The 19,334-nt window shown below is 40.2% G+C and overlaps 1 long non-coding RNA gene across 1 annotated transcript in view; it reads left to right on the top strand.

Moving 5' to 3' along the window:
• LOC120367402 (uncharacterized) overlaps window positions 1-15,330 on the top strand; it is a 42,628-nt gene extending 27,298 nt beyond the window's left edge. The window contains exon 3 of the long non-coding RNA XR_012512794.1: window positions 14,719-15,330. This is a non-coding gene — a long non-coding RNA (uncharacterized LOC120367402). The remainder of the gene's footprint in view (window positions 1-14,718) is intronic.
• The last annotated feature ends 4,004 nt before the right edge of the window (window positions 15,331-19,334 follow it).

The raw sequence follows: 19,334 nt of genomic DNA, 5'->3' as shown, positions 1-19,334 counted from the left end.
AGACCAGGAGTTTGAGACCAGCCTGAGCAACATAGTGAGATGTCGTCTCTACTAGAAATTAAAAAAAAAAAATTTTTCAACAAGGAAACCACCTGTATTAAGCCATTCTTGCATTGCTGTAAAGTAATGTCTGAGGCTGGGTAATTTATGAAGAAAAGAGGTTTTAATTGGCTCACAGTTCTTCAGGTTGTACAGGAAGCACCACCTACTGGGGCCAGCATCTGCTTAGCTTCTGGGGAGGCCTCAGGGAGCTGTTACTCATGGCAGAAAGCAAAGCTGGAGCAGGCCCTTCACATGGCCAGAGCAGGAGCAAGAAAGAGGGTGCCGGGGAGATGCTGCACACTTTTAAACAACCAGATCTCAATTACCAGTGCTCACTTACTATCAGCACTAGGACAGCACCAAGCCATGAGGGATCCGCCCCCATGGTCCAAATACCTTCCACCAGCGCCCCCTCCAACACTGGGGGTTACAATTCAACATAAGATTTGGGAAGGACATATATCAAAACTGTATCACCAAAAAACTGCCTTCCAAAGCGCCAGTTCCAGCTGGGCATGATGGCTCACACCTGTAATCTCAGCACTTTGGGAGGCTGAGGCAGGCAAATCACTTGAGGTAAGGAGTTTGAGACCATCCTGGCCAACGTGGTGAAACCCCATCTCTACTAAAAATACAAAAAGTAGCCAGGCATGGTTGGTGCAAGCCTGTAATCCAGCTACTTGGGAGGCTGAGGCAGAAGAATCGCTTGAGCCCAGAGTCAGAGGTTGCAGTGAGCTGAGGTCATGCCACTGCACTCCAGCCTGAGACACAGCAAGACTCCGTCTCAAAAAAGAAAAGAAAAGAAAAAGAAAGTGCCTGTTCCTGCACTCCAGCCTAGGACAGAATAAGACTCCATCTCAAAAAAAAAAAAAAAAAAAAAGAAAGAAAGAAAGAAAAAGAAAGTGCCTATTCCCTGTTGCATCCCCACCAGCAATTAATGACAGAGTTCCTGTTGTTCCACCTCCTCACCAGCATTTGGTATTGCTGTGTTCTGAAGTTTTGCTGTTCTAGTACGTGGATAGTAGTCAAAACCAGATTTTGAAATGAAGTAACAAGGAACATATTTACCTTTTCACTGGAACAATAGAAGATCCAGTCAAAATATACGAAACCATGTATTTCAACACATTGGACATCAGGCAGTGGAGGACTGGAATACCAGAGAGACGGGGGACAATGAGATTAGCACTAATTTACTCAGCTTGGCACCTTGAGAGTTTCCAGCCTGCCGAGGGTCTGGCAGGGTCGGGGACTGCACCAAAGAGAGCTGGAAGACTGGTTTTAGAACACGGAGTTGAGAGTTTGAAACAGCTAAGCTAGAGTTCAGAGGACAGAGTGCCAAAGAAGGGAGCACTACACAGAGATACAACTGTGGAGACTTACGGAGGCTTAGAGCATTTAGCAGACTATTGATCTGCATGTGTGTGTAAGGAAGTTACCCAGCTCTGGGGAAAGAACTATCCAAAATGTTTCGAAGGAGCAATGCCCAATGCTCACACAGAGAGAAGAATAGGGCCTTTTCCTACCAGGCAGATGGAAAAAACCTCGTAATTTCACAGTAGGAGACTCAGGAATGTCTTGCCTCAGTAATGCAAAATAATCAGATTGAGACTGGGCACTGATCCACACCCACCAAACAAATCATAAATCGACACTTCAAAGATCAAGCTGTCTCTGAATAAATTAACTGCATTCCAGAACTAAGCTCTAGAAGATTTATAGGAATGGAAAATATTTAGCACCTAGTAAGACAAACTCTCAAGGTCTGACATCCAAAAAAACAAACAAAGAAAAAGGATTAACAGGCATTCACAGAGGCAGGAACACATGATTCATAATTAGAATAAGGAAGTTATTTTTTTAAAAGACCCAAATCAAATTCCTGAGGTGAAAATTACATTCTTGGGATTAATGGCAGAATAGGCACTGCAGAAGAAAAGATTATTGAACTTAAAAACATTGTGATAAAAACTACCCCAAATGAAGAGAAAAATAAATTTTAAATTGAAAAAAATATCAGTGAGAGTTTTAGGACAACTTTAAGCATCCTAATAAATGTGTAAGTAGAGTCTCTGAAAGGACAGGGTCATGAAGAAAATATTTGAGAAATAATGGCTGACAAATTTCCAAACTTGGTGAAAACTATGAGTGCACAGACTCATGAAGCTCACCAAACCCCAAGCATAGAAACATGAAGAAAACTACACCACAGCATATTGTAACTGAATTGCTTACAACCAGTGATAAAGAGAGGATCTTAAAAGCAACCAGAAGAAAAAGACATGGTATGTACAGAGGACAAAGATAAGGATGACCGTTGTTTTCTCTTTGGAAACAGTGCAATCAAATACATAGTGGAGGTATCTTTAAGCACTGATAGAAAAATAATAATAATTTTGATTTCTAAACACCCCAAAAAGTCTTTCCAAAACAAAGGTGAAATAAAGACTTTTCCAACATTTGGAAGCTGAAATAATTCATCATGAGTAGACACAAACCACAAGAAACAGTAATGGAAATTCTTCAAGCAGAAGTAAAATTATACCAGATAGAAATCTGGATATACACAAAGGATTGAAGAGCACCAGAAATAGTGACTACATGGGTAAATGTATAAGACATTTTAATTACTTAATTTGCTTTAAAATATAAATTGTTTAAACAAAATAATGACGATGTATTGTGTAAAATGTGAAATAGCATAAAGGCCAGAGAGAGAGAGTACCATAGAAGGTTCTCATACTCTATGTCAGAGTTTCTCCAACACAGGACCATTGATATTTTGGGCCAAATAATTTTCCACTGTGAAAAACTATCCTGTGCATTATAGGATTTTAGCAGTATCCCTGGCTTCTACCCACTAAAGGCCCCTAGTCTCTGCATATTGTCAACTGTCTTCTGGTGGACAAAACTGTCCTCTGGCTGAAAATCAATGCCATATGTGAAAAGTGCAAGGTTCTTTGAACTGACTGCACCATGGACTACACCATACTCAAGCCGTGGTGACCCCTGTGACCCACAGGTACACCTCCAGATGGCCTCCCAGAGCCAGAAAGTTTAAGGTAACAGAAAAACTGCAAAAGGAGAATAGCTAGCTCCTGTAGTGCCTGAGTAACCAACCTTGTGACATTCCACCATTGTTCCTGCCTCAACTGATACATCAACCTTGTGACACTGGACCCTGTGACCTGATTAACCAACCTGTTGACACTCTACCACTGTTCCTGCCTCAACTGATAGGTCAACCTTGTGACATTGGACCCTGTGACATACCCCCTGACTTGTATAAATACCACCCTAAACTGTAAATTTTCATTACCTACCCCCAACCTATAAAACCAGCTCCTATCCCACTACCCTCTGCTGACTCTCTTTTCGGACTCAGCCCACTCAGACTCAAGTGAATAAACAGACTTGTTGCTCACACAAAGCCTGTTTAGGTGGTATATTCATTCAGAGCATGCTTAACAAAAAGGTTTAATATCACTTAAAGATCAATGGTGTTAAGTTAAAAAATACATAATAAACCCTAGAGTAAGTACTAAAATAACAAAATAAAGAGATAATAGGCCAACAGATAAAACAAAATTGAGCATTAGAAAACATTCAATCCCTGGCTCAAGCCTGTAATCCCAGCACTTTGGGAGGCCAAGGCGGGTGGATCACGAGGTCAAGAGATCAAGACCATCCTGGTCAACATGGTGAAACCCCGTCTCTACTAAAAATACAAAACATTAGCTGAGCATGGTGGCGCGTGCCTGTAATCCCAGCTACTCAGGAGGCTGAGGCAGGAGAATTGCTTGAACCCAGGAGGCGGAGGTTGCGGTGAGCCGAGATCGCACCATTGCACTCCAGCCTGGGTAACAAGAGCGAAACTCCGTCTCAAAAAAAAAAAAAAAAAAAAGAAAACATTCAATCCAAAGAAAGCATAAAAAGGGTTTAAAAGGAATAAAGAACACATTAGATGGGATACACAGAAAACAAGGAAGGGTGACAGTCTTAAACCTAACTATATCGAAAAAAATCACCTTAGATGTGTATGGTTTAAATACCCAATTAAAAGGTAGAGAGTGTCAAACTAAATAAAAAATCAATACTAAATGTCATGTTGCCTAAAACAATTGCACTTTAAATGTGAAAACAGAAATAGATTAAGATTCAGGATGGAAAATATATATATATATATAACACTAACACTAATCAAATAAAGCTATAGTGGCTATATCAATATCAGACAAAGATTTCAGAGCAAAAAATAATATTAGGGATGAGAAAGGTCATTTCATAAAGACTAAGGGGTCAATTTACCAAGAGGACATAACAATAATAAACACATATGCCCTAATAAGGGAGTTTCAGAATATATGAAGTAGCAGCTGATAGAACTGTCGTGAAAAATAGTCAGATCTATAGTTATAAATATTAATACTCTTCCTCAATAATTGATAGAATAAGCAGACAGGAAATCAACAAAGATATAGTAGAGTTGAGTATTCTTAGTCAAGTTGACCTATTTGACATTTATGGAATGCTCCATGGCAAAGTACTCTTTCTTTTCCAGTAGTTGCAGAACATTTACTAGGATATTCCGGAATACGAAATTGGTCTCATCAAATCTCAAAATATTCCAGTCATACAAAATATGTTCTCTGAACAAAATGGAATTAAATTAGGAACCACTAACAGAAAGATGTCTGAAAACCTCTAAATATTTGAAAATTATATAACACACTTCTAAATAATCTGTGGGTCAAGAATAAATCAAAGAAAAGGTAGAAAATATCTTGAATTTAATAAAAATGAAAACACAACATATCAGAATTTTTGGGATGCCAATAAAACAGTACTTAGGGGGTAAGAAAAGTCTCAAATCAGTGACCTCTGTTTTCATCTCAATAAAGTAGAAAAGTTTAATTTAGGTCAAATTAAATTCAAAGCCAAAGAGGAGGAAAGAATAAGGATCAATGGAGAAATCAATTACAATTGAAAACAGAAAAACGAGAGAAAATGAAACTAAAAGCTGGTTCTCTGGGAAGATCAATAACCTTGGTAAACTTCTAGCCAAACTGATCAGGAGAAATGAGAGAAGGCCCAAATTACCAATGTTAGAAATAGGAGTGCTGATATCATTACAGATTCTACATGTATTAAAACAATAAGAAGATAATATTATGAATAATTTTATGCCAATAAATTCATGACTTAGATTAAGTAGACACATTTTGGCTATGTTTCTGCTATTACCTTATCATCTTTCAACTTCTAAATGTTGGAGCACACAAAATTGCCTTTGGCAATCTTCTCTTTTCAGCCCAACCAGCAAATAGGTCCCTAAAAGCCACAGGGAAATTTGAAATGAAAACATAAATACAACATATAAAAACTTATGGGATGCAGAAAACACAGCACTCAGAGAGAAATGTACAGCCATATACACCTACATTAAAAGAAAAGAAAGATATCAAATCAACAACTTAACTGTGTGCATTAAATAACTAGAAAAATCAGAGCAAACCAAACCAAAGCTAACAGAAGAAAGGAAATAATAAATACAGAGCAGATGAAACAGAGACTAAAAAACAACAGAAAGAATGAACAAAACAAAAAGTTGATTATTTGAAAAGTACAATATTGACAAACCTTTAGCCAGACTAAGAAAAAGAGACAATGCAAATAATTAAAGTTGGTACATTACTACTGCTTTACAGAAATAATAAGGATTACAAAAGAATACTACGAAAAATAGTTGTATTAATTCGTGATATAAAGATTGCATTATACCTGCTATAAAGAATACCTGAGAGTGGGTAATTCATATAGAAAAGAGGTTTAATTTACTCACAGCTCCACATGACTGGGGAGGCCTCAGGAAACTTACAATCATGGCAGAAGGTGAAGGAGAACCAAGTACCTTCTTCACGACATGGCAGGTGAGAACAGCATGGAGGACACTGCCCGCAGGATCTAATCACCTCCTACCAGGTCCCTCCCTCAACACGTGGGGATTACAGTTCAAGATGAGATTTCAATGGGGACATAGAGCCGAACCATATCAATTATACACCAACAAATTTGATAACCCAAATGAATGGGACATAGTGAAATTACCGATTATCAAAACAGGCTCAGGAAGATCTCACAAAAACAATTTACATAATCAATAGACCTATAACAAGAAAAGAGATTGAATCAGTAATCAAAACCTCCCCAAAAAGAAAAGCCCAGGACCATCACCATCTTCACTAGTGAATTCTATCAAATATTTTAGGAAGAATTAATATCTTTTTTTTCTCAAAATGTTTCCCAAAAAATAGAAAAGGGGACACCTCCTAACTTATTTTATGAGGTCATATTTATGCTGATACCAAAATCAAACAGACACCGCAAAAAAAGAAAACCACAGATCAACATTCCTTATGAATATAAATGCAAAATTCTCAACACTACTAAACCAAACCCAACAGCATGTCAAAGGCATATACACCGTGACCATGTGCAATATGTCCAAGGAATGCAAGAATGTTTCAACATAAGAAAAATCAAGCAATGTAATAAACAACATTATGAGAATACATGGGAAAAACCCCACATGATCATCTCAGTTGTTGAAGAAAAAGCATTTCACCAAATCTGGCACCATTTCATGATAACAACATTAAGAAAACTCATAATAGAAGGAAACTTCCACAAAATAATAAAGCGCGTTTATGAAAAATCAACAGCTAACATCAGCTTCATGGTGATAAACTGAAAACTTTTCCCCTGCTGTGATTTAAAAGCACATGTCCCTTTCAAAGACATATATTGGAATTTAACACCCAAAGTGATGATATTAAGAGGTGAGGTCCTTGGGGTGATTAGGCCAAGAGCAGTCCAGCCTAATGAATGGGATTAGTGACCCTATGAAAGGGCTTGAGGGAAAGAGTTTCTCCCTTCAGCTCCTCCCACCACGTGAGGCCACAACAATTGTCCCCTCTGGACAATGCAGGAACATGGCACCATCTTGGAAGCAGACTGAACCTGTAGCAGACACCAGATTCGCTTGCATCTTGATCTTGGACTTCCCAGCTTCCAGAAGTTTAAGAAATAAATTTCTGTTCTTTATAAATTGCCCAGTCTAAATTGTTTTGTTATTCTAGCTTGAATGGACAAAGGCACCCACAAAATCAGGATCAAGACAAGGAACACCCTTTCTTTTCTCTCTTTTGGCACTGCTGTTCAGCATTGTCCTAGACTTTCCAGCCAGAGCAAGTAGGCAAGAAAAAGAAATAAAAGTTATCCGTATTGGAAAGGGAGAAGTAAAAGTATACCTATTCATAGATGACATAATTCTATATATGAGAAATCCCAAATGATCAATTGTTAAACATACTAGAGCTAATGAATGCAGCATAGTGTAGGATACAAGACAAACACACAAAAATCAGTGGTATTTTAAACACCAGCAATGAACAGTCTGAAAAGAAAATTAAGGAAACATTCTGCTATGACTTAAATGTTTCTCCCATCCAAGACTATGTTGAAACTTAATGCAACAGTACTAAGATGTGGGGCCTTTAAGAGGTGATTGTGTTGTGAGGGCTCTGCCATTAACCACTAATGGGTTAATGGGTTACCTTGCTATTACAGGGGTGCGTTAGTTATGACGAGAGTGTCTGTTATAAAAGCCACTTTGGCACTCTAGCTCCCTCTCCATGTGATGTCCTGTGCTGCCGCAGGAGTCTGCAGAGTCCTCACCAGCAAGAAGACTCTCACCAGATGTAGCCTCCAGAACAGTAAGAAAATCCAGCAGTCCTACTACCAAGTATATATCCAAGAAAAATGAAATTAGTGTGTTGAAGAGTTATCTGCCCTCTCACATCTATTGCAGTGCTATTCACAATAGCCAAGATATGGAATCAACCTAGGTGTCCATCAATTGATAAGTGGATAAATAAAATGTGGTATAAATACACAATGGAATACCATTCAGCCATAAAAATGAATAATATTCTGACATTTGTGACAACATGGAGGGACGTGGAGGACATTATAGTAAGTGAAATAAGCCAGGCACAGAAAAAACAATACTGCATGTTCTGACTCAAATGGAATCTACAAAATGTTGATCTCATAGAAATAGCAGAAAAGTGGCTACCAGACGATGGGGAGGGCAAGGGGATGGGGAGATGGAGAGAAGTTGGTCCACAGGTACAATGTTACAGTTAGACTGAAGGAATAAGTTCTGGTGTTCTATTGCACAATAGGGTGACTATAGTTAAGAATAATATATTGTATGTTTCAAAATAAGAGGATTCTGAATATCCTCACCACAAATAAATAAATGTTCAAGGTAATAGATTTGCTAATCACCTTGATTTGGATATTGCACAACGTATGCATGTATCAAAAGAGTACATCATGTCCCATAAATATGTGATTATTATATATCAATTAAAAATAAAATACATCTTTTAAAAAGTACTAAGTACATCATTTAAAAATACATGAGCCAGGTTTGGTGGCCCATGCCTGTAATCCCAGCACTTTGGGAGGCCAAGGTGGTTGGATCACTTAAGACCAGGAGTTCAAGACCAGCCTGGCCAACATGGTGAAATCCCGTTTCTACTAAAAATACAAAAATTAGCAGGGCGTGGTGGTGTATGCCTGTAATCCCAGCTACTCGGGAGGCTGAAGCAGCAGAGTCACTTGAACTCGGGAGGTGGAGGTTGCAGTGAGCTGAGATTGCGCCACTGCACTCTAGCCTGGGCAATAGAGTGAGACTGTCTAAAAAAAAAAATTATTATAAAAGATAAATATATTTTCTTTATAAATTACCCAATATCGGCCTGGTATGGTGGCTCATGCCTGTAATCTCAGCACTTTGGGAGGTTGAGGCAGGCAGATGGCCTGAGATCAGGAGTTTCAGACCAGCCTGGCCAACATGACGAAACCTCATCTCTATTAAAAATACAAAAAATTAGCTGGGTGTGGTGGTGGACGCCTGCAGTCCCAGCTACTTGGGAGGCTGAGGCAGGAGAATCACTTGAACCCAGAAGGCGGAGGGTGCAGTGAGCTGAGATCATGCCACTGCACTCCAGCCTGGGCGGCAGAGTGAAACTCCATCTCAAAAAATAAAAAATAAATAAACAAATTACCCATTCTCAATTATCCAGTTACAGGAACAGAAAACAGACTAAGACAAATTCCATTTACAATAGCATCAAAAAGAATAAAATACCTAGGAATAAATCTAACCAAGAACGTGTACAACTTGTACACTGAAAACTCTAAAAACATTTCTGGAAAAAATTAAAGAATACTTAAAGAAAAAAATTCCACATTTAAGGATTATTGTCAAGATGGCAATATTACTCAAAGTTATCTACAGATTCAATGTAATTCCTGTCAAAATTCCAGTGGCCTTTTTTTTGTAGAACTGGAAAACCTGATCCTAAATTTATATGGACTTAAAGAGCCCCAAATTGCCAAAGCAATCTGGAAAAAGAAGAATAAAATTCAAGGACTTACATTTCCTGATTTCAAAACTTACTATGAAACTACAGTCATCAAAAGATTGTGGTAATGCCAGAAGTAGAGACATTTACACCAGTGGAATAGAATTGAGGGTCTTAGAAATACAGATATGTCTATGGCTAACTGATATTTAACAAGAGTGCCAAGACTATTCAATGTGTAAAGAATAGTCTCCAACAGTGTGCTGAGACAACTGGATATTCACATGCAAATGAATGACGTTTGATCCTTACTTCATACCACATGCAAAACTTCACTCGAAAATGGATGAAAGACCTATATGTAAGAGCCAAAACTATACTACTCTTAGAAGAAAATATAGGTTAAATCATCATGACCTTGGATTCACATTAGTTTCTCAGATATAATACCAAAAGCATCAGTAACAACAACAACAAAAAAAAAAAAAACAGATAAATTACACTTCATCAAAATTAAAAATGTTCACATTTCAAAGGACACCACCAAGAAAGTGGCGACAGTCCTCAGAAGGGGAGAAAATATTTGCAAATTGTATCTCTAATAAAACTCTAGTATCCAGAATATATAGATAATTTCTACAGTTCAATAAGAAAAAGACAGACAACCCGATTTTCAAATAGACAAAGTACTTGAATACACATTTCTCCAAAGAATACATACAGATAGCCAAAAGGCACATCAAAATATGCTCAACATCATTAGTCATTAGTGAAATGCAAATCAAAAACCACAAAGTGGCCCCACTTCACATCCATTACAGTGAGTACAATTTTTTTAAAACTGGAAAATACTAAGTGTTGGTGAGGATGTGAAGAAATCGGAACACAAGTGCATTGCTGGTGGGAATGTAAAGGGTACAGCTGATGTGGAAAACGGTTTGGTAGTTGCGGAGGAAAAGTTAAATATTAAATTTTAACTCAGCTGAGCGTGGACACAAACAATGGTCACCAAGTCTCGGAACAGGTTGTGTGAGCCCTTGAGGCGTTCATCCAGCACTCTTTCAGAGAAATCTCTATTTCAATCTATTCCTATATGTTACTTATTGAAAAACAACAGACAATCGCAAAAACAAATTGACCCTTTTGTGTTCCTTAAGCCCAGTTGCGAAGGGCCCTCATGACTGGGCTTCATGCCAAACAATTCCTTACAAAAAAAGTTAAAAGTCCCAGACCACACCATAGCTTCATGAGACCTCTCCTCATCTGTGCACGAACAAGGGGCCGAGTCTGGAGCTCAGGCTGTTGCTTCCCAATCTGGTGATGTATCCTCTGTAGTTTGATTAGTGTGTATATATATAAATATATATTCCCTTCTCCCCTTCCCATTGCAAATTTGCTTATTATATCAACCTGCTTATTATATCTGCATTGCCATTTACATGAGATAAAGGTTGTTTACCCTTAAAGGTATTGTGTGTGTGCCTTTTTGTTTCCCCTCGCACGTTTCCTGAACAGAACAGTAGTTCCTCAAAAATTCAAATGCAGAATTCCATATGACCTAGCAATTCAAATGCTAGTTTTATACCCCCCAAAATTGAAAGTGGTACTTAAACAAATACTTGTATACAAATATTCATAGCAGCACTACTTGCAACGGCAAAAGGTGGGAACAACCTAAATTGTCCGTCAATGGAAGATGGATAAACAAGCAGTGGTGAAGGGATAGAGAGTGACAGTTTAATAGATACAAAGTTTTTGGGGGAGAAGATAAAAATATTTGCCATGTTACAGAGTGTTGGTTACATAATATTACGAACATACTAAATGTCACTTTTAAATGGTTTCTTTTATGTTATATGAATTGTGACTCAGTAAAATATCTATTTGGCCAGACTCGGTGGCTCACACCTATAATCCCAGCACTTTGGGAGGCTGAGGCGGGTAGATCATCTGAAGTCAGGAGTTCGAGACCAGCCTGACTAACATGGTAAACCCTTGTCTCTACTAAAAATGCAAAAATTAGCTGGGCGCAATGACAGGCACCTGTAATCCCAGGTACTTGGGAGGCTGAGGCAAGAGAATCGCTTGAACCTCGGAGGCAGAGGTTGCAGTAAGCCCAGATCATCCGACTGCACTCCAGCCTGAGTATATGACATTTAAATTTGAAATATTATAAGCTATCATAGTGTAGCTGTTGAATAGAAAACTAAATATACATGTGTTGGAGTTCAAAAGACAGGTCAGGCTGCAGAAAAAAGTCAGCAATCGCAGCATTTAGATCACACTGATATGAATATAGGCTGTTGTCATGAGTTCATCTTGAGTCAGTTTGGGTAATTTGTATGCATATTAGTCCATTTTCACACTGCTATAAAGACATACCTGAGAGTGGGTGATTCATAAAGAAAAGAGGTTTAATTGGCTCAGTGTTCTGCAGGGCTGTACAGGCTTCTGCTTCTGGGGAGGCCTCAGGAAACTTACAGTCCTGGCAGGAGGCAAATTGGAAGCAGGCACATATTCACGTGTCCAGCAGGCAAGAGAGAGCAATGGGGGAGGTGCTACACACTTTCAAACAACCAGATCTTGTGAGAACCGTATCATGAGGCAGCACTAAGGGGATGGTGCTAAACCACTAGAAGCCACCCTCATGGTCCCACCAGGCCCCACCTCCAACACCCGTGATTACAATTCAACATGAGATTTGGGTAGGGACACAGAGCTAAACCATATCAGTATGTGTCCCTTTCGTCTGGGTTATCTAATTTGTTGGTGTACAATTGTTGATAGTATTCTCTTATAATCCTTTTTATTTCTGTAAAGCAGTAGTAATGTACCCATTTTCATTACTGATTTTAGTTATTTGCATCTTTTCCTTTTCGTTTTTGTTTTTTTGTTTGTTTGTTTGTTTGTTTTTGAGACAGAGTTTCACTCTTGCACTCCAGGCTGAAGTGCAATGGCACCATCTCGGCTCACTGCAACCTCTGCCTCCCAGGTTCAAGTGCTTCTCCTGCCTCAGCCTCCAAAGTAGCTGAGATTACAGGCACCTGCCACCATGCCCAGTTAACTTTTGTATTTTTAGTAGAGACGGGGTTTCACCACATTGGCCAGGCTGGTCTCGAACTCTTGACCTTAGGTAATCCACCTCGGCCTCCCAAAGTGCTGAGATTACAGGTGTGAGCCACTGCACCTGGCCTCCTTTTTTTTTTCTTAGACTAGCTAAAGGTTTGTCAGTTTTGTTGTTCTTTTCAAATAATCAGTTTTTTGTTTTGTTGATTTTCTGTATTGTGTTACTAGTCTACTTCATTTGTCTCTACTCTATATTAATTATTTCATTCCTTCTATTGCTCTAACTTTTCTAGTTATTTAATATATTACAGTTAAGTTGCTGATTCTCTCTCAGTGCTGTTTTTGCTATATCCTCTACATTTTGTTATGTTGTGTTGATGTTTTTCATTCATCTGTAAGTATTTTGTATTCCTCATGCTTTGGAGGGATCTATTGGTTAAAAGTATGTTGTTTAGTTTACAAATATTTATGAACTTTTCAGTTTTCCTTCTGCTATTAATTTTTAGTTTTATTCCATTGTGGTCAAAGAAGATATTTTGTATGATTTCCAACCTTAACTTATTGAGAGTTGCTTGCTACCTAACATGTTCTATTCCGGAGCACAGTCAAGTGCACTTGAGAAGAACATGTGTTCGTCTGTTGTTGGGTAGTATCTGTATATGTGTTAAGCATAGTTAGACCTCTAGTGTTGCCGAAGTCCTCTATTTCCTTAGAGTTTTCTATCCATTATTTAACGTAGGTATTCAGAGTCTCCAGCTATTATGGAACTATTTTCTTTTAAATTCTTTTAATGTCTGCTCCACCTAATTTAGGGTTCTTGTGATCGATGTGCATGTTTAGAATTGTTACATTATCTTGATTAATTGACCCCTTTATCAATGCATAATGATACTTTCTTTGTTCCTTGTAATGATTTTTTACTTAAAGACTATTTTTTCTGATATTAGTGTAGCCACCCTCGCTTTGCTTTGCTTATTATTTGCATAGAATATCTTTTTCTATCTTCCCATGTTCAACCCACTTGTGTCTTTGGATCTAAAGCAAGTTTTCCATACACAGCTTTTAGTTGAATTGTGTTTTCTTAATTCATTCTGCCAATCCCTGACTTTTGATTGGAGAATCAATTTACATTTAAAGTAATTATTGATAAGAAAAAACTTATTTCAGCCATTTTGCCATTTTTTTCTGTATGTTTTATCTGTACCTTTTTTGTCACTTATTTCTTCCATTACTGATTTCTTCTGTTTAGTTTATTTTTTGTAGTGTACCTCTTTGATTCCTTTCTCATTTTATTTTATTAACTATATATTATACATATTATATATATGTGTGTATATGTGTATATGCACACATATATACACACTACACACACACACACACACACAACACACACACACACACATATATATACAGAAAAGTAATATACATATTCCTTTTGCACCAACTGGTGCTATTCTGGAACTAGAAATCCCATATAGTTCCAGAAGTGAAATAGCACAAGTTGGTGCAAGCTCATAGCAATGACCGTGGGTTTGAGCAGTCACTGCATAGTACAGATGGAAGCCTGCGGGGTCTGGGAAGTTGAGTTGCTGTGAGGCAGTAAGGAGGATAACATTCATTTTTTACTATTCTTGTATGTGTGTGTGTGTATATATACACGTATATAGTAGTTACAATGAAGATTAATACTAAAATTGTAAATTTAGAGCAATCTAATTTGAATTGACACCAAGTTAGCTTCAATTTCATTAAAAAATCTTTGCCTCTGTATGCCTCTGTCTGCTTCCTTTTATGTTGTTATCGTCATAAATGTATACATGTATGACCATTATCATAGATGTCTAAGTATTGTTTTATGCATATGTGCTTTAAATCATATGGGAAACAACAAGAAGAGTCACATATAAGAAATACAATAATGTTAGTTTTTATATTTACCTGTGTAGTTACCTTTGCTAGAGTTTTTTATTTCTCTATGTGACTACGAATGACTGTTTAGTGTCCTTTCAGTTCAGCCTGAAGTACTCCCTTTAACGTTTCTTGTAGGGCAGGTTAACTAGTGACAAACGCCTTCATTTTTGTTTATCTGGGAATGCCTTAAGTTCTCTTTTACTTTTGAATGATAGTTTTAATGGATACAGAACTCTTGCCTGATAGTTGTTTTTTCTTTCAGCAATTTAGAGATGTCTAAAATGTCCCCTGATGATTTTAATGTGCAGTCAAGGTTGAGACCAACTTACCTGTCGGATGATGGAGAATAGGATGAAAAGAACTTAGATTCCTGTGTGACTACATGGAACAGAACCTCTTGCTGACTTGGAACGTTCACTTAGCACCTTAGTATGAAAGAGAAATGAGAAATGTCTCTGTTATTTACTTTTCCCCTTTAAAGAAAAAAATGCAGCTCACTGCCGGCTCTCATTTAATTTTACATAAACACACTCTTTGAGGCTGAAGCATATCTGATTAATTTTCATTGTAAAAATAAAATATAAAAACTGCTCTTGGAGTTATTTTTAAACAGAAGTAACATCATAATCACCTGAATCATCTGAATCATCTACTTCTAAAAAATCGGATTCACCAAATGACTCTTCAGCCAACAACTGTCCCAGAGCAATGTTAACATCACACATAGAAATGCTACATTTTCTAGGATTTGACATTTTCAGGGATCAAGAATTACTATATTTTGTAAATGGAAATACTACTACTAAACACAGAATGCTACAAATAGATGACTTATTTTGTTTCTGAAGTCCATATACTACAGTGATGCAAAAATAAAAACAATGAGATACTTTGTTGTCTTGGGTAAATGCTGTAGCCACAAGTGCCACCGGGGGGTATTCTCAGGGCAAACAGGTGAAGAGTTAGGTCATACAGTTGTTGATGTCCTCTTTTTAGGCTGACTAATATAGAACACCCCAAGGATATGACCCAGACTTGGTGGTTCACCCTACTCTGTCCCAGTATTTCCTGTCTAGATCCCTTTAGATGAGTTGCCCCACCCCAGATTAAGCTCTTGGGACCCAAACCCTAGCTCAGGACTACCTGATCCACCTCAGCCACCCTAGCAAGAGCTTCAAACTAAGGGAGTGACTGGCACACTCGGAGACAAGGAGGGACAGGTCTCAGTGAGCTGAGAAAAGGTGAAACAATAGGGAGTAGGAGGGTTCAGGAAATGGAAGGTTCTGCTCAGTAAAAGGGGCTTCTGGTTGCAGAAGTAGAATAGCATCCATTGCTGCAAGCTCGTAGTAATGGCCGTGGGTTTGAGCAAGCACTGTGTGGTACAGATGGGAGCCTGTGGGGTCGAGGAAGTTGGGCTGCTGCAAGGCAGGGAGGAGAATAGCATTCATTCCTGACTATGCCTGCCTCACCCCATCCAGTGGTTGGGAGTTTGAGACCTGCCTGGCCAACAGGTGAAACGCCATCACTACTAAAAATACAAAAATTAGCTGGGCGTGGTGATGTGTGCCTGTAGTTCTAGCTACTTGGGAGGCTGAGGTATGAGAATCATTTGAACCCTGGAGGCGGAGGTTGTGGTGAGCCAAGATCATGCCACAGCAATCCAGCCTGGGTGACTGAGCGAGACCCTGTCTCAAAAAAGAAAGAAAGGAAAGAAAGAGACAGGTGGGGAGGGAGGGAAGGTGGGAGGCAGGGATGCATCAGACATCTAAGCAGAGGGAATCTAAGGCACTCTCTCAACAGAAGAATTCCTGAGAGCCAAAAGCAGCCCAGAAGGAGGATGGGAAGGAGGGAGAGAGGGCGGGAGGGAGGGAGGGAGAAAGGAAGGGAGGGAAGGAGGGTTGCATCAGACATCTAAGCAGAGGGAATTTGAGGCACTCTCTCAGCAGAATTCCTGAGAGCCAAAAGCAGCCCAGAAGGAGAAGGAAGGTAGCCAGCCAGACCCTAAAAGGTCATGAGGTCACACAACAGGGATGAAGGATACCACCCTCCCCACCCCATGACATGCACAGACAAATGACACCAAGAAGCAGCCGCCCTCTCTTCTCCAAATTCCAACCTCAGCTATAAGAAAGAAACTTCTGTGTTGGATTTGGATTTCTGCACTTTTTCAGAGTGGGGCTGGAATTAGAATAAAGAAAACTTCTTTTTTTTTTTTCTTTTACTTAACATTCTTGAAGTGTAAGAATAAAGAAAATTTCTATTTCCTGCATGCCTGAGTAGTGGCTGCAATTTCTGCTCGTTGCTGCAGAGAGCAAGACAGGCAGCAGAGGCAGATGTGAGAGGATGGAGGCAGGCTGTGCACTGGAGAGAAAGACGTGGCGGGGCAGACAGCACCAGATCCTCCAGACTCCACCAGCAGTGCCTCCCCAGAGTTACACACCTCTCAGGGTTTTCACAGCCTGTTGGAGTGGGGTGACACAGGCAGGGATGCTCTGAGCATCTGGCAGGTTGGCATCCGGTCTCAGCTCTGAGCTGCAGAAGGAGAGCGCTGCTGCCAAGACCTCCTTTTTGTTTCTTTTTTTCACATTTCCTTGAACTTCGTCAGAGTGGGGCTGGATATGAATGGATCAATGCAGTGAAATAACCAGGAAGTGACCACTCCTGGCTCATCCATTCATTCAAGGGATGGTATTCCAGGCAGCAGTGTAGGGAGCTGCTGATTCTGCCTGGCACCACCAGGGGGAGCTTCACCGAGGAGCGCTTCATTGAAAGGGGAACCTCGAAAGGTGGATAGGATTTCATGGAGTAGACAGGGTAGGGTGAGTGCCTCTAAATCCAGACACGTGAGAAAAGGCTATTGGATCTGGAATCTGGACCGAAGGGCCATGGCCCATTTTCCTCTGTGTTCCCATCACCCAGCAGATAAATCGACCCAAGGAGGACAGATGGTCAGACAGATGAATGGGTAAAGGAGTCAGTGGATGAATGGTTGCATTGTGTCTATTTCAAGCAAGGTGAAAAAGACTCAAGAAACACAAGAAGCAAGTTCAAGTCTCTCATACAGTAAGCCTAGGTGCCAACTCACCCTCATTTCACGCTTGGCCCTCTGTGTGCAATGCCCTGCTCCATGGCTCAGTGCGATGAGCTCCAGCTGAGGCTGAGAGCCAGCGTGGTATGGTGGATGAACAGCCATCAGCTCAGCCCAGCCTCCCCTCCACCCCTCGCACCATCACACCCAGCCCTGCTCAACTCCGCGTGGGTCTTGAACCAGCAGACTCCCTTCCTATGGGCCGTCCCTCCTCCTGGAAAAGCATTGCCCTCTCCATGTCCAGTGAACTCTGATTTATTCTTAGATCCATTTAGGGACCCAAAAAGGAGTCTTCACTCTATTGCAGGGTGCTGCCTCCCTGCCACTGCCTGGTTGTTAGGGGATTTCTTCTCTGCCTTTGCAGCTGTTCTCTCCTCTCCCCTCCAGAACATGTGTGGTTATTCTACATTTCTGGGGATAAACAGCTTAGCCATCATTCCTTGGGAAACCTTCCTTGATTCTCCCACACTGGAGGAGTTGCCACTTCCTGAGTGCTCAAAGAACAACCTTCATTTCCCACATTCAAGTGTCTGTCCCACCACACCCAAGTCACATCACTGTGAGTGGCATGGCCAGGATATGGACAGCAGCGGGTCTGAGATGAGGGCCCAGGCTCTCGGTCAGTGAGTGACAAAGCTCTCTGCCCTATCTCCAAGGACCAACAGGGAGCAGGGTCTGTGTTGTCAGCTGCCCCACCGTCATCCTGCCTACAAACAACCCCCAGCACATTGGCTTACAGCAACAAGCATCTGTGTCTCTTTCCTATCTGTGGGTCACTATGGTCTACTGGGCTCAGCCGGGGTGGGCTGGGGAGTCTTCAGGCTGGGACCAGTGCCATGGGACGTGACCTCAAGACAGAATAGAGAAAGTGGTAAAAGATTCTCAAGCACACCACCCAAGCACACAAAAGCCTCTGACCACCATTCTATTGGCCAAAGTAAGTCACACCAAATCCAGTGGGACAGGTCTTCCAACTCTGATGATTTCTCCTTTCTTGTTTCTTCTTAGAAAGAGGTGAATTCATAACCCTGAAGCAACTTCCACACAAAGTGAGATGCTTTTTTAATGCCAGTGACATTTGACCAAATTGCCTTAGGTGGAGGAGCTGAAAGGTGTACTAGAAATGACACTGTCCAGGTGCTGTGGCCCACACCTGTAATCCCAGCACTTTGGGAGGCTGAAGCAGGTGGGTCACTCGAGGCCAGGAGTTTGAGACCAGCCTGGCCAACATGGCGAAACCCCATTTCTACTAAAAAGATGAAAATTAGTGGGGCATGGTGGCATTTGCCTGGAATCTCAACCACTCCATGGGCTGGGGCACAAGAATCTTTGAACCCAGGAGGTGGAGGCTACAGTGAGCTGAGATCGCACCACTGTACTCCAGCCTCAGCGACAGAGTGAGACTTCATCTCAAAAAAAAGAAGAAGAAGAAAGAAATAACCAATACAAAATGCAGTAGGTAAATAAGCACAGATAAATTTTTTAATTGACTAAACCATGGATAAAGTAAGAGTTCATAAAGAAACCTTGCAGAGGCAGAAGTTACATTGGCAAAATTTGACGTGGATTTTTAAGGCCCAATGGATAAACCAAATCTTCACTGAGAGATCTATAAGAAAGATAATTTATCCCAGTGCAATAAAAATTAAAATGACCCACCAGATGGATGGACGCAATGGACGCTGGCCGGAGAAAGAGCACGGCATTCTCAGGAGTGACCAGATGATGGCAGCAAAGACCAGTGATGGAGTCGGCCCGCTCAGCGTTCTGGAGTGTGGTCTCACCACTAC

This window comes from Saimiri boliviensis, chromosome 12 (assembly GCF_048565385.1).
Source record: "Saimiri boliviensis isolate mSaiBol1 chromosome 12, mSaiBol1.pri, whole genome shotgun sequence".
Taxonomy (NCBI): domain Eukaryota; kingdom Metazoa; phylum Chordata; class Mammalia; order Primates; family Cebidae; genus Saimiri; species Saimiri boliviensis.
Note: the sequence above shows the minus strand (reverse complement) of the source record. Positions and strands in the feature narration are given on the sequence as shown.